Source organism: Anopheles stephensi, chromosome 3 (genome assembly GCF_013141755.1).
Source record: "Anopheles stephensi strain Indian chromosome 3, UCI_ANSTEP_V1.0, whole genome shotgun sequence".
NCBI lineage: Eukaryota > Metazoa > Arthropoda > Insecta > Diptera > Culicidae > Anopheles > Anopheles stephensi.
The window spans coordinates 78,899,068-78,914,754 of record NC_050203.1 but is presented as its reverse complement, the minus strand read 5'-3'; the positions used below and the strand labels follow the sequence as shown (position 1 = coordinate 78,914,754).

The 15,687-nt window shown below is 42.1% G+C and overlaps 1 protein-coding gene across 2 annotated transcripts in view; it reads right to left on the bottom strand.

The window, feature by feature from the left end:
- LOC118514699 (kinesin-like protein CG14535) overlaps positions 1-11,518 on the bottom strand; it is a 119,817-nt gene extending 108,299 nt beyond the window's left edge. The window contains exons 1-2 of one of the 2 annotated variants that reach the window (XM_036061762.1): positions 11,445-11,459; positions 10,382-10,666 (exon numbers count right to left, since the gene is read on the bottom strand). The gene's annotated coding sequence lies outside the window, so the exon portion shown is untranslated. Of the gene's footprint in view, positions 1-10,381 lie in introns of both variants that reach the window. The other variant, XM_036061761.1, reaches the window with a different exon arrangement.
- Between the last annotated feature and the right edge of the window lie 4,169 nt (positions 11,519-15,687).

Genomic DNA, 15,687 nt, shown 5'->3' with positions numbered 1-15,687 from the left:
ACCTAAGTGCTGATGAGACTCTTTGAGTGTTCAACGAGAGTCTACTGTTTGTCTCTTTTCCTATTGGGAAAGTCTTTTTTCCACTTGAAGACTTTTTCCACTCTTTTACTTTGATCATTTGCAGGAAGTCATTGATGATATGTTAAGTACATACATTATTTCTTAACCGTGCTGTTTACTTCACTCTTCAATAATTATATAGTTCAAATCCAAACAGCTCGATTACACATTCTCATGCTCAGCAAAAACCATTATCCGCTCTATAGGAAATAGTTTTGCTTCATCTTAACATCACCCAAACCATAGACATCATAATCCCACCGCGAACGCCTAATCGCTGGGTTAACTTCGTCGAGTTTAACGCCACTCGCAGCAATAAAGCTAAACGGATATCACATGATGAAGGGTGACCGTGTGCCGCTCATAACGCAACCAGCATCCTGGCCGAGCGGAACCCATATGTTTATCTGCCACGCCACAAATGAGTACCTACGCCAGTACCGGCGCAAGAAAATCACGATCACATCCGCCTGAAACGCGGCAGTTTAAAGACAACACTGCACCCATCCACCTCAAACCGCAAGACACGACTACGCATTTGCATGGTTAATTTATCACCAATTATGCAGTTGACTAATTGGCGGTGTGCGGTACTCCGGCAGGCTCGGGAAACAAAGAAAGGCATGCTGCATATGCTGCGTGTGCGTCGTCTGCATGCGTTTACGCGTTCTATCGCAGTCACAGTCACGGGTAACACTAAACATATGGGTGGAAGATAGTTCTTTCGTTCCGCAAAGGTGCTAGTTCAAGTGGACGGTTCAAGTCTGCGAGAGACTCCCCGACCAGACGATTGCAACCATATGCGCGGTCTGGATGTTTCCTGCAAATGAATTGCATCGCTGTCCAGTGTTCGAACAGAATCCGTTGCGGGTAGAGAAATGCCGCAAGCCGTGATCTTTGTCATGGTTGATTTCTTCTCTCGCGAATGCTTCCTCGCTATTGATAGCAAACGAATGCGTTGTCTTACTGACGCATTAGTCAACTGTAAAAATGGGTGGAGAAAAGGCTCAACAAATGAACCTCTTAAAGGCTTAAAAGAGAACCCTTTACCATGTAGAGTCGACCCTTTGTGGATTTTGTGCCAATTAATAGTGCGGAAGTTGTCACTTGAGAGTGTCATAATGGTGGAGTAGAGCTCGCTCGGCTCGCTCTTCGATATTGCGAAATGAAGGAACAAAATACAAGAAAAGGCGGGTAAACGAAATTTAGTTCAAAGGGATTCGCGTCCAGAGAACAAAGCCTTCTGAGCGAGGGGGTTCGCCTTATTTGTGCAACGCCGAGCTCTTGAAGATGTAAGTGGCTGTTGACGGATTTATTGTGCGCGATATGAGAGCAAATAGTTTGCATTATTTTTTTCTTTTGGAAGCTTTTTTTAAGGTTTAAGGAACACGGACTAAATTATGCAAAAAAAAACCTGCAAGCTGTTGCAAATGCGTGAGAATAAATTTTGTTTGAAAATGTCAGGCTCAAGAATATTTTTTGAAGTGGATCTCAAAACCCCAAAAAGGGTTTGTTACTTGAAAGCAAAATTTAAAACTCAAAATTTCCGTTTTTAAAATGATGTTTAAGAAAACCTTAAATTGTTTAGATCAAATAAAAATCAAAGCAAATCACCAGTCTTCCCGATTATACCCTCATGCCGTCAAAATCTCAAAAGTCCCGGGAAAAGATTAAACGAAGTATCTACGCTCGACTGCAATCATACAATTATCGATAACGATCCAATTAATCGTCCCATCAACGCATCATTGTTCCGCGTTCAATCACAATCCCTCTCGTTGTTGGGGAGTTTCTTCACTGTGTAAGGGAACCGATTCTAAGCCACGAAAACCAAACGATAATTGTGCGAAAGGGCGAAGAGGGCGAAGAATCTAACAAGATTATGATTCTCACCCTCCTGTTCACGGTCTTGTTGGGAGTTGAAGTTTAGGGAAGAACTCTTTTTTCTTTAATTTATTCTTCAGAGGGTTTTGATGCATAAAAGTGAAAGAAAACTGCAGTGAAACTGCACTCGGTCTAGCTTGAAAGAAGATTAAATAAATTACGATTAGCGGCTTAGGAGCAAACTCTTTATCCCGAGTGCCTTTTAAAAAAAATTGGTGAGGGTTTCAACGTGCTTAGGTGTTGTTTTTTAGATTTTTAATATTTTTATAGAGATTACCATAATCAAGCAATTTATTTGAGTAAGTTTTTCACATTTTTCATTCATATTTTTATTTTAAGAGCTTTGTTGCAATTACAAATCTTGTTTATACGGTGACTGGCACCGTTTTAGACTCAACTATCGGACCGATCCAGAAGCGAAAATTACAAAATAAAACAAAACAATATTTTTAATTTAAATTGTACCATTAAAAAACCCGCTCGCAAATGGCCTCGAGCACCTTCTTAAACTTATTACAAAATAATTCGTTTTAATCTTTTCTTCCCCTACTCGGCTCGACCGTGTTGGTTGTTGCCCTGCAGCAATCGCCAGGATTAATGTGCGCCCGGTTTTCTGATAAACTCGTTCATATATCGTAAACAATCATCCGTGGCGCATAGGTACGCCATCCTCGAACCCCGTCGAACGGACGAAATTGGACATAATGCTGCAATAAACTCAACCCTTAAACGGCGAATGGCGAATGGCGGTAGACAGAAGGAAGGCCCCCGCGAGCGCAGCAATCTTTACGCAACGCCCCGGCGCCTTTGGGTCCGTGTAAACGAATTGACAGTTAAATTTAGTAAGAAACTAGTGCAGAGACTACCACGAGACCAGAGCGAAAAGAAGGTGGTCTAGGTCAGTGGCAAGGCCAATAAACGATCCTGACGTAGGGGTAGCAGTGGTTTCAAGAAATATGCGTTCCTTTTAGTAAGGTTTATTGGCACACCGGTTGGGGTCGGTTTGGTGAAAAAGGGTTGTGACGCTAAGGGTTATTTAAGGTGTATTGATATGGACATAAAGTTAATCGAAAGCAGTGAAATGGAAATGGTTGTCCTTGGAGCGGATTGAATAGGGACTCGGGTTGCATTAGCATTTTATGGTGGAAAGCAACACCTTCGTTTGAGGTAGATTAAAGGGCGAAAAGTGAGATAGAGGTGAGTTTCCTATTTTCTAGGTTACTAATAATTTTACAAGACGCTCTCGCGCTCTCTCTCTACCTCCATTTGCTGTTCTTTAGCTTGAGGCGAACGAATGTCACCCAAGTGCTCGGTGGCACATTATCGAGAAGTCATAAATAAGTTGTCAGAGGGTAATAAACGATTGCCAGAAGGCCAGCTAGCAATTGGAGTGGAAAACCCCCGAAGAAAAGGATTTCAGTTCAGATGCAAGCGTCTCAGAAGAAACGTCAAACCCTTCTTACGATAACGAAGTGCCCTGGTTCTAGGGACTAAAAATAGTTTATCAGCCATAAGTCAATTAAAGCCATGTTTGCGGGCTTTACCTTCCATCTAGGTCCGGCAATTGTTCTAAATTGAATTAATGCATAAATTACTTACACCACCGTTTTATACACATCCATCCACAAGCTTCTTATGAAACCGAAAACGGCCGGCCGGCGCCCAAGAAAAACCGGGCCCACCACGCTCGGTCTGGCCGGAAAACTTTCCTAATTAGTGTTGCTTTACACACTGTACTCTTCTCGGTCGGTTTTTCTTGATTTTTTTATAGTTGCGCTCCACTAATGAGCACACCCACGAGATGCATTTGAAGGAGCTAAAATTCAGGCCACCCCACCAAATGTGCCCAGCCAAAAGTGAGAAAACTCGCACGCAATCGCTCAGCCCCATCTATTATTTCGCGGTGAAGGTGAGAAAACGGTTTTACACCTTTTTGTTACACGTGCACGGTGATGATGACTGTTTGTTTCGAGATGTCACTGGTTGCGACTTAAAACTGGAGCTCAAAAAAAGATGCAAATCAAACTAAAATGAGATCTGTCGTAAGGTTATAAAATAAGTCACCGTGCGATTTACATAAACATGACCATTGCTCATGTAAAGCGCAATGTTTTACAAACAATAATGATCTCGAAAGAAAAAACAACCCCTAACAGGTTGCAGTTTACGAGCTTCTTTTACGTCTTTACGTTGCTATTCATCATTTACAAATTCAGCCGCCAGAAAAAAGCGGCTGCTCTTCTGCACACAACAACAAACCTTTATCATCGGATCTTGTTTCGGAAGCTCATAAAACCTTCTTCGGGACGGTCGGTTTAATGACCGTCCGTTGCGGGGAGCTCGTGATAGGTGAAGCTGGTGATGGTTTGTTTGTTTCTAATGACCCACGTACTCCGCTTTGTATGCTAAATTCGGGGCGAAGAAAATAAATTTACCACAAACGAATGATCATTGTGTGGAGCTGCACGGTAGGCTGCGTGTTATCGAACGTGTTATATCAACTTGGACCGGTGGAATGCAATCGCACATTTCATCGTGCACCGTAAATCTGTTAACAACTGCACTGGCCCAGAGACGGAGTGGCTGGGACGGGGTGAGTGAGCTAAGGCGGCAGAGGAATTAAGTCGCAAGACATTAAGAAGGCGTGTGAAAAATTATGAAATGTGTCTGAAACTGGGCATTTTTGTTTTTTTTTTGTGTTTGTGTTTGTTTCCAGTTATATTATACTTACAAAACATGAAAAGAATGCAGTAGATTCAGAGTTCAGAACTAAATGTCAACAAAACATATTTGACCAAACATCTGGGTCCATACGCTTTATTCTTAGTTAATGATTATTAGCTATACTGCCGTTCATCTTTTAATAATATGTTTTATTATTAAATTTTAAATTCTTACTAACATTAGAAGTGAATAAAATTCAAATGTTAAACTTTTGATTTTACACAAAAAATCCTAATCGAAAATAATATATTAAATAAGGTTTTTTAATGCCCTTACATGAAACGCGGAACAAAAGAGAAAATGAAATGAATAGTACAGAAAGTAAGAAGTGAAAATTATACACAAAGAAAAAATTAAAAATCAAAATTATTTACTAAAATATGATACAAAAGCACGAACGCATAAAAAAGAAACGGGAAAATATGATAAAAACAGCTTAAAAATATGAAAATAATATTAAAAATCTCAAAAGCAGAAAAAGGTGATACAAAACCTTAGAACAATTCCGAGAAAAACTTTTAAAACATCAAAAAACCTGAGAAAATCACCACACAAAAAAGAAAAATAGGCGAATAGTTAAGAAAAAGTCAGAAAATTAAACTAAAACATGAAGATACGCATAGAATAACAAATTCTACAAAAACGCTACCTGAAATTGAGATGAACTTGAACAAAACCCAAGTGAAAACAATAGTTGACAAGCCTATTCTAGCCTAACTATTAGATAGTCAAGGCCGCCAGTACGATAGGAGTTAATCAACTACTCAACAAAGAAGGTGAAGAGTGCTCTTACCGTGCCGTGCTTGCTATAAAAAATGCCAGTAAATCAACTCACACAGCAGAATCAAACAAGCAACAGGAAGTTCTATTGTTTTAGCTCAACTCTTCACCTTCCAAAACTTGCTTTTGGCGCAAATTACCTGATGAATGTTTTGTTGCTGTCAGATCGCTTTGCTAAATCGTAAGTAGTCAAAACAGCGTTCCAAAAGTCGTTCGAAATGGATAACTTTTCCATTGCAATAAAATGGTCTTCTTCGTAGTTTCTTTTTCTATCTCTGACACTGACCCTCTTCTACCCGCGGATGAAGTTCTCGGATGACTTGAGTTTTCACACGATCCCAAGTTCCGCGGGCAGAAGCGGCAAACTCGTGTGCACTGGAGCGCAAATGATGGTTTTAATAAACCCTCAGCTTCAGCTCCATTTCGCGCTTTTGATGTTTCAGATGGTTTGATAAATAATTCTAATGGGTTTGAGCGTTTGGTGATGTGAGGATCATGTGCGACTGAGCTCCATTTAAATAACAATGCCTTTTGCTGATGATATTAAGAGGGAGCTGTTATAAATTTTAATACAACTCCATTTTATTAGGGGAAAATTTTGCTTCTAAACATTTAACAAATTCTTAATTAAAATAATGTATTTTTAACCCATTCACTCTCACAAGCAACGGTTTTCTCTCCCGCATGTCCATAAACAGTATATGCAAGTTTATCTTCACCGTGTGACTTCGTCGTTCGTCGACCCGTCGTCGTGTCAAAGGTCGTGTCAATAGCAGACGTCATCCAGTGAACTCAACCACTGCCGAAGCAGCTGCATCATAGCCGAACATAAAGCATGACACACCGTACGATGACGCGAGCCCGATACTATCCACAACATCATCGCGATAAGACCACCGTGAAATGGAAACTACGCGCACGGGTTCTTATCTGCCAGCGCTGCAGCACCAAAACAGGCGAACGAACGAACGAAAGAAAGAAACAAAAAATGCTTCCCGGAACTCACCCTCCGGCCATTCTGGTGCCACCCGGGCTAAGGATTAATTTCCATCTGAATGCGCAACTACGGAGGTGAATACTGACGCAGCTACTTGCAGACGGGATGTCCTTTTATGCACACCAAAACTCACGACCCACGAATGGAAGCAAAACCCGCCCGGCGGCATCGGGAAATTGTTCCGGTGTGTTCCATCTGATAAAAGATTGACATCTGAAATGAGCTGACCGGAGAAGAGTGGCCGTGTATGTATGTTTTTGAAAGCTGGTCTGCAGGAGTCCCGGAGACTGGTCTGGTCGATTTTAGGAGCCGATGACTTACAGCAGAAAAACCTCCGCGTTCTTTGGAACAGGTGTCTGATGCAGAAGCAACCAGAGAAGTCATTCAGAAACTGTCGCGATAAGATACATCTCACAGTGAGCTTCTATTTTGAAGCTCATTCACAGGCGGAGTTCCTCCGGGCTATTGACATTAGTGAGGCACTTTTTTTCTTGTGCTGAATGTCTTCCGAGTCTTCTTGTTCTCCAATTCTAAACTATTGCTCCGTAATCATCTGCAACGCCCCAACAAGTGTAACTTTAAGTAGCAACCATTAGCTCGACGATGCAAATGTCCCATGCTCATCCCGATCCCGATCGGTAACAGACAGACGACCCGGGCTGGAAACCTATTGGAGCGAACTGAAATTGCCCCGGAGCACATTTTCGGCTGCGCAAAGCACCGCAAACGGTGGGCCAGTTCCAGTGAAACATATCTGGCCAACATTATTCTATTATTGCTCCGGAACGATGGAAGTCAAACAGAGACGCGCAAGACGACGACTGATTCTAATTCGTGAAGCGAGACTGTTATGGACTGGATCTTTGCTAAATGCCCTACGGATATTGGCGTGTGATATGAGCATTTAAATGATGTTTTGTATGTATATTGCGCTCCTTTCTTTAAGGATACCGAAAAGCGCACTAAGCCTAGGGACTTTTGGTCAACATTTTGCTGAAGTAAGTCGTTCAACTTTTGTTTTAATTTGAACAAAAATTAATTAAATTCAATTTCGAGAATTATTTATTTTTAGTCCTCTACGTCCACATTTTGTTCCTGCCGGTCCCGCTCCAGAAAAGGTAGTAAATAATCGATTGAAATAGTGCATTGCAGCAGCAGCAGCAGCAGCAGCAGCAGCAAGTTAATAACGTTTGAATATTTTAAACACTCCGATGTTTCCAGCAGACGACATCGGCACACACACACACACAACCACACGAGGAAAAATGGCCCTCTCCAGGAATGACCGCGCGACCGTTGGCGAGCATTTAAAGCCATTAAAGCTAAATCAAATGCCGCATACGGCGGGCCAAACACTGTCCAAACATTCCCATGCATCCTGCTGCATCCGCCAAGCGCTTTATGCTGCAAAAATTAATTTTCCAACCCATGTGCGACTGTGTGACCTCTCGCCGTCGCCATCGCCATCGCCGTTGTCGTCATTCGGGGGCTGTGAATGAAATTTATACCTCACCATACCGACCCAAACGACCGAGCTGAGCGAGTGCATATTTTATTCAATTTAACTACCGACTCGAACAACGGCATGGTGCCGATGCTTCTCTACTGCCACTACTTCCCCCTTCTTGTGGAGATGCATTTGCATTCCTTTGGTGTGCACACACACACATGTGGTAAAGAAAGCTGACCGCTTTAAAGGGAGCGAGAGAGAGAGTGAGAAGGATGGTACGAGGTCACTTCAGTCGGTAAGGAAAACAGGTGAAACGTTGCGAAACTGGCATGTGGCAGAACCTGACATAGAATCGGTGCACGGATCCGGTGCACTGGTCAAGGCAGAGAGAGAGAGCATTAGATTTGATCGTGATAGCAGAAGAGTTGCTGCTGGCCAAGAAATAAACATCGTTTGCGCCTAGAATGCGGGATATGACGGGCGGCGTGGCTCCCAATAGACGATGGCAAGTATGAGTGCATAACTGACTTCCTACAGCACTGCGGAGGCGGCCTGTCCGTACGTATGTTGGTCAGTCATCTATCGTATCAACCGGTGCCGATGGATTCTCCCTGCTGTTTTTTTCCTTCCTAACGAGAGATTTCGCTAACGAACACCAGACGACTGCGAGGACGGCAAAGTATCAGCTATCGTTCGTTTCTCAGGTATGACATGTTTTTATTGTTTTTTGCTGCAACAACAGGCTGATAATGAATCTTGTGCATTGTGTTACAAATGATCACGTTCGTACCCGGGTTATTATGAAGCGGGGTAAATTTATATGAGAGAAGAGAGTTTATTTATTTGCAAGTCACAGTTACTGGGGTATTAGGGCATGCAAGCGGTTGTTGAGTAGAAAAAAAAACTAGAAAAAGTAGTAGAAGTACATCAGTGGTGACAGTTGAGGTAGGTGTTGGTATAAGCCCAGAGGACCATGGAAATATTGTGTGTCACAGTAATATGTGTCGAATTTTAGGGTCTACACTCAGTATAAAATAGGCTTGATTAGCAGAATTCTCTAGCGCACCTGTTCAGGTAAAAATCTTTTAAATAGCCTATAAGATATTATTATATGAAGACTTTCCTCAATATGCATCCTTCTGGTGAGTAAACCCAAGATTTTGCAGCTATAACACCTAGGGCTAATTCTGCCAGTACGCCAACAATATCACATTCTCCCACAGCTGAAAGGTAAATCGACTGCTGTGGTGCTAGAGTTCTGAGAGTATTTCCTATCTGACAGGCTTAGAATCTGCAATAAATTCTACAAGTATGTCAAGATCATTAAATCCTTAGATCAGATCAGATCAGGCGCTTCTAGCCTATTAGTTGTCTCCAGATGGTTATTTTGATTCAAATCTCTCAGGGCTTTTAGTCGATGAAGAAAAATATTTATGTAAATTATCAGGAACATCCATGTAGTCATGCTCAAACTCTGATTTCGAGTTCAAGTTGATATCAACATTACTGAACAAACATCTTTGTCTGATATTTCTTTTTGGACTGAACATATCAACAACTCTGTAAGAGAAATTATCAGGATCTAACAAGATATTGATGGAGCTAAGGGCGAGTATCATACCTCTATGTTGTTGGAGATTTCCTTCATCTCGTATATCCTATGCACTAGAATACAGAACATCCTCTTATACATCTTCGAGAGGTCAAGAGCTTCGAGAGCTGTCCAGAGAGAGCCCCTAAGTATACATTTTACGAAATTCAATCCTCATCAATTTCTAATTGCAAACTCTCAAGCGCATAAAATGTTCTGCAAGTTTTTAAACGGCTCTTTAAACGACTCTTTTAATTCTAATCCCTAAATAGCGTCACGTAATGCAGTGTGAATCATCATCATCGTTCACACTCTCCCTCGAACAAAAATCGATGGCAGAAATTCTTATGAATAACTTCCAGGAAAATCCGCATCCCATCGCAAATCCTCGCCCCTTAATACAACTCCCGGACCCAGCAGCCATCCCTTAGCGTACGCGCATCGATGAACTTCTTCATCACTATGCATACGGAATTTGTTTTTCAAGCTACCCGCGTTGGTCACCGTGTTTTGTTGTCCATGCTTATGAAATTTATTTTAATGCAAAACCCGAGAAATGCTTCTCCTGTTCGTCTTGTTCACGAGGTTTTTTTTGTTGTAGTTGTTGGCTGGATAAGAAGGGCGTGCAGGCGTTAAGACAAAAGCTGGTGCGCAACGGCACGCAAAAATTAATAATTCCTTACTCCGGGCTCGGTGCTTCTTAGAAAAATGGCACACCGTATTATGGCGCTTTTTTTACGGATTTCTTCTTGCATCGTACTGTTGTTTAGTTACACGTTTTATCTCTTCATTGTGCATTGTAGTTCGCAAAGCATGAACCTGCAAAGCATTCAGACCTCGCGAAAAGCGTTCTTTGCCACTGAGCAGTAAAGTTAATTAATTTTAACAAACGTACCCGTCTGATCGTAGGCTCCGTTTCAGCCGTCTTCGTGCTTCGTTGTGCTGCTGCTACCGGTTTGGGGACAAATTGTCGGAGCAACCGAAAAACTACTGACCACTGTTGAAGGATGCAGAAAACAGCATATGAAAACATAAAAGTGCGGTCTCGCCCGTCTGCATGTGAAGGTATTTCTCATTCCAAATCTCGGGACACACACACACACTTATCTGGGTCGTATTATCTTTTAAAAGACGCGGCTACCATAAACTTTGGACTGGCTCATTTAAACTTCTTCTAAAACTAAAGACACCAACAAAAAACAGCAAAACTTCTCATCAAGATAAGAATCACACAGCTCGCATAAAATAGTGCACTAATTATTGTGCTCCCGTTTTCTTGCTGCGGGACATCCACAAAAGGAACGTAACGATTGCCGAATAAGCTTCTTTTTCTTTACACTCACAATCACTTGTTCACTTGGCACCACACACAACCTGCTCGATCACTCGAAGGCCAGCCACAATGCAAAACCATCGCAGACCGAAGGAGGACGGCCAGCAACCAGCGACCTAGCCACCAACAATCAAAATTCACTCAAGCACCCATAATCACAATCACCGAGTTAAATTAAATGCCAACAAGCAATTTCACCGATCGAGGCCCCAAGGGTGGACTGATCACTCTTCACCAAACATAACCAAACCAGGCGCGGTGGTGTGAAAGGCGCGCGCGCACAGACACGGACACAAATTACGTGCCAATTTAATGAGCCGAGCGACACTTTTGACAAAAATCAATTTTGCAACAATCATCATCCTCACCTAGGCATTTGTTATTAATTTTGTCTTTATCGTTTCGATCGTTCGGATTGTGCAATCTGCTCGGACTGCTATGATCGATCGATTGTCGTACGCGCTGACGCTGCCACAGGATGACATTTCACTTGCGCTGATCGAATCTGCGCATACGCGCACGTTGCCTTTTGGAAGGCGCCTATCGAAGGAATGTCATCCCTCTGGCGTTTTTTTTTCTCTCCCTTTTTCGCTCTCTGCACTTTCCAAACAATGTAAACACGCACGCGACGTAACCGAAACCGAACGAACGAACGCGCGTCACACGCACGCACAGAAGTAATGCCCGACCAACCCGGCAGCCCGTCAAACAGCGACTGTCGATGCTGAGTGCCGGAGCGATTAATTTAAAATGCATTCGCCAGACGGCTGGACCGTTTTTATGTTTTTTGAAAACCAAGACTCACCACCCCTTGCTTGATGCTGGCTGGTGGCAGGGTTTATGCTACACACGGGCAGCGCATAGAAATGCCGGCTTTTTGACGCCCTTCGAGTGGACGGCGGGGCCGGACCCACACAGATACAACGAAACGCACTCACGTCTGGAGTTGGCTGGCTGGCTGGCTGACGGAAAATAAGGGGAAAGAGTTTGCTGACGCCGACGAGTTCCCGGTGGTGAGTGAGCATCGGTTCAGAAGAGGGAGTCACATTGCACAGACCTGGTGTCATGGGTTGTCTGGGATTTGATGATAGGGAAGAAGTGAGCAAAGTAAATAAATCCTGGTGCCAATGCTGACTGGCTGTGAAGAAGGTGGTTGTGTTCGTACTGATGGAGGGTTAGATCTGGACTGACTAGAAGGGATTAAAGTTTGAATGTTAAAGGCAGTGTCATTATAAGATTTAGTAAATTTGTTTTTAATAATTTTATTCCATAAAACAAAATTAAATTCATAAACGATGATCAAATGACATAAAAATTAATTTTTAATCCCTAAAACGCGCCTGAACGCTTTATGTAATTTAAAAAACATGCGAAGATACGCAGATTGCATACATTTCGGGATTTTTTTTAAAGTGGCTTAATTTTGTCCTTTTCAGCTTTGAAGAGCCTATGGTGCCTCAACATCGAACAACATAACCATTATGCAGATCGCTCGACGATTCCGGCGATCCAGCGAACGGGAGTCACTCGCGAGTTCGGCGCTCAGTGCACTCATGGAGCCGATCTGAAGATCTGATCTCCCTCACCCACAAAAACACTCACCGCTGCAGTACGATCAGCAAACCGTGACGCATTTATTTCCGTAAAAGACGGTGTGCTGCTGATGAAGTGATAGCAACGAACCTACAATTATAAGAGCCCGCAACCCCCGACGAAAAGAAGGTGCGAATGAATTTACACCTCAGAGGATCGGTTGAAGCTCACTCGGTGGCGCATTGCTCGCATACCGCAACATCAAAACAAACCGTAAAAAAGATTGCAAAAGTATGATACGTCCGATTGAACGCTGCCCAGCATGCTGCATGCCATATTTGGGTCAATCTTTGCCCCAATGACGTATGTTGACGATGATACCTACCTCTGTGTTTGTGTGTGTGTGTGTGTGTGTGTGTGTGTGTGTGTGTGTGTGTGTGTGTGTGTGTGTGTGTGTGTGTGTGTGTGTGTGTGTGTGTATGCAACGATAGCGATGAGAAGGTTGAAGGTTTTTAATAGAATTAATTAAAAACTTTCTCTCCTTCAGCTGCTGAATCTGAGCATGGGGTTTTACATTAGGGAAGATGATTATTAAATTTTGGAAACGATATAGAGTGGCGTTTGAAGCGATATGCTCGAGTTCAGGGTGAAGGTGTCAATTGAATTGCAATTCATTAGGCAAGGTCTAAGGGTGGTTGTAACGTCTACAACATCTAACGATGTTCAATAAATTACATCAACGAAGTGAGCTAGCGAAATACAAACATTTTCTATACAGAACACCCCTAAAAGTATGCAATTTTCAACACAAAACCGTATTACGCTCTAAAATTCAAAAGAAAATCATTTGTACACGTTCTTTTGTCCCTTTTTCACCCCTTCAGGCAAATTTTGCCTGTAAAAATGAAACTTCAAAAACCTTTATTCAATCCCTAGTTTCGCTCTCACCTCCTTTTTCCATCTCCACATTCATCTGCTATTTGCATTTGATCTATAATCCAATAGCAGAAGTGGATGTTGAGAAATTATCTCATACCCGTTGGCTTTTACGACTCACGCACGCACGCACGTACAATAAACACACTAATCCCTTGCACACTCTTGTACACATCCCGGGTTTGACCCCTTCAAAAGTACCCGAGACGATACCGTGACGGGAGCCAACCTCTGGGCCAACACCTTCCTTCCAGCCAACCCTTCCCCGGACGCTTCCAAAGGCCACCTTCAGCCACATTTAATTGAAATCATCTGTAATTCGCCTGTCGGTGTGTCGGCTGTAGGCAAGTGGGTGGTAACACATAAAAGTGCCTTCTTCGTATTTAATCTTCATCGAGCACGCGAAACCCTAGCCAAAGGGGGCGCACACCGTCACGAAAGTCACGTGTTGGAACGCCGTTCCCGATTGTTGTTTGTCACTGTTGTGCTGTTTGCGGTGCTGTGTTGTGTTGCGGCTGCATCATTTTGCTCGGAAGGTAAACACAACTGTTACGGGCGAACATCATGTTCGCCAAACGCCAGACTGAAGACGAACCTGGGCAGTACACAAACAGACCGAGAGTGCAGTGGGAAGCGTGCGGCATTTATCTATTAAATTTGTCTGCAGTACGAGTTGCAGAGAGTTGTCTCCGAAAAAAAAACCTAGTGAGAGGGGCCATTTTTCAGTCAACCAACGAGGCCGGTAAGTCATCCACCACCACCACCACCGCAGGTTTACCAACAAATTGCCCAAGCACTTCGGCGTGAAGGATTGCCGGGAGGCAGCTAAACAAACAAGTGACCGTGCTGCTGTGTCGTGCACTTTAACTTATTGAGTCTTATCCACTCTCTCTCTCTCACCCACAAATCGGAAACCTTAAGACGGTGAAGATTTCTTCCGAAAACCCCAAGTGAAAAACCCTTCGTTCGATGCTGGAAAGACACATTTTACGGATCGCTGACACCGTCCAGCCAAAAATGTACAAATAATGTGCGCCATTTTTCTACGCCATCGAAAAGGAATGTCCAACCGAACGTTGTGGGTAAATAATGCTGTAGAAAGTTACCCCCATGGCTGAGTTGCATGTAGAGCAGGGGGCAGAGGGAAACCATTTAATGTTGCATCAATTATGGTGAGGTGCATTATCTTTATCACTTTCCATCGAATGGTTGAATCACGGATAATAGTGGCTCGTGATCGATCAATTTGTCTTGACAATAGGGGGGAATGTACATGAGAATGAAGATGAATCTGCTGTGATTCACAACTGTGTGTATGGGAGGCTTATTAGCAGAATCGTTTGGTTGCTCATTTTTGCGAAACTTTTACTAATAAGTGCTGTTATGAGAATCGATGAATGCGGAGGATCGATTCTCATAACAGCACTTATTATCGATGAATGAGGAATAATTTGTATGTTTAAGGAATAAAAATTAATACTAAAAATCTGTTTCTTGCTAGTCGTATCAACGCTAATGATTAAAGCACAACTCATAATAGACTATGTTTCATCGATCCCACCTGCACAGTATTGAACTCGGATAGGAATGTATAACTCAGAGTTTAACTAGTTTGGATAAATATTTGACGAATATTGAAAAGAAATGTTCCAAGGCTCACATTGAACAATATTTTATTTTTCATTTCATCACCAATCATTTTAACCAAGCATGCTCGAGATAAGGAAAATTTGTTAAGATTTCCTCGGGATTATAAGTTTTTTTAAAATGGCACCGAGGAGTCTCCCTCAGTAAAAACAAAATTATTAAACACTTTATAAATTTTTTTAACCTTTTTTCCTGCAAAATACTGTCAGCCTTTGACATTATTTCCTTACAAAACTCCCAGCATTTTTTCTCAAAATCGATAGAATTGCGTAGTTTCGTTTCGTTTTGACCGGCTTTAAATAAAGTTACACAAATAAATTAACAGACTGATAATTATAAAAAATATAAAAGATTTTATTAAAACTGATTTAAAAAAATAAATATTTTTAACAGAAATTCCTCAAAAAAAATACAAAATGTTGTTAATCGATTTGCCTCGTAAAAAACTAAAACAAATCCAAAAGAATTATGCCTCCATTCACCCTTTTTGCCCACAACACAAAAATAAAACTCTGCAAAAATAAAGTCTGCGAAGGCAGTAGAAACCCTCGATAATTATTATTGCCGAAAGGAAAACACTGCAAAGCAATAAATAATACTAATTTGAAATATGTCCAATTTTTCATACCGACCCCCGAACTACAAATTATTCAACGCATCCTGTCAACATGAAGTACAGAGAAAACAACAACAAAGGCAAGGACATTGGTGAAAACGTGCGTTAGACAAAACATAATAATACCACTACACAC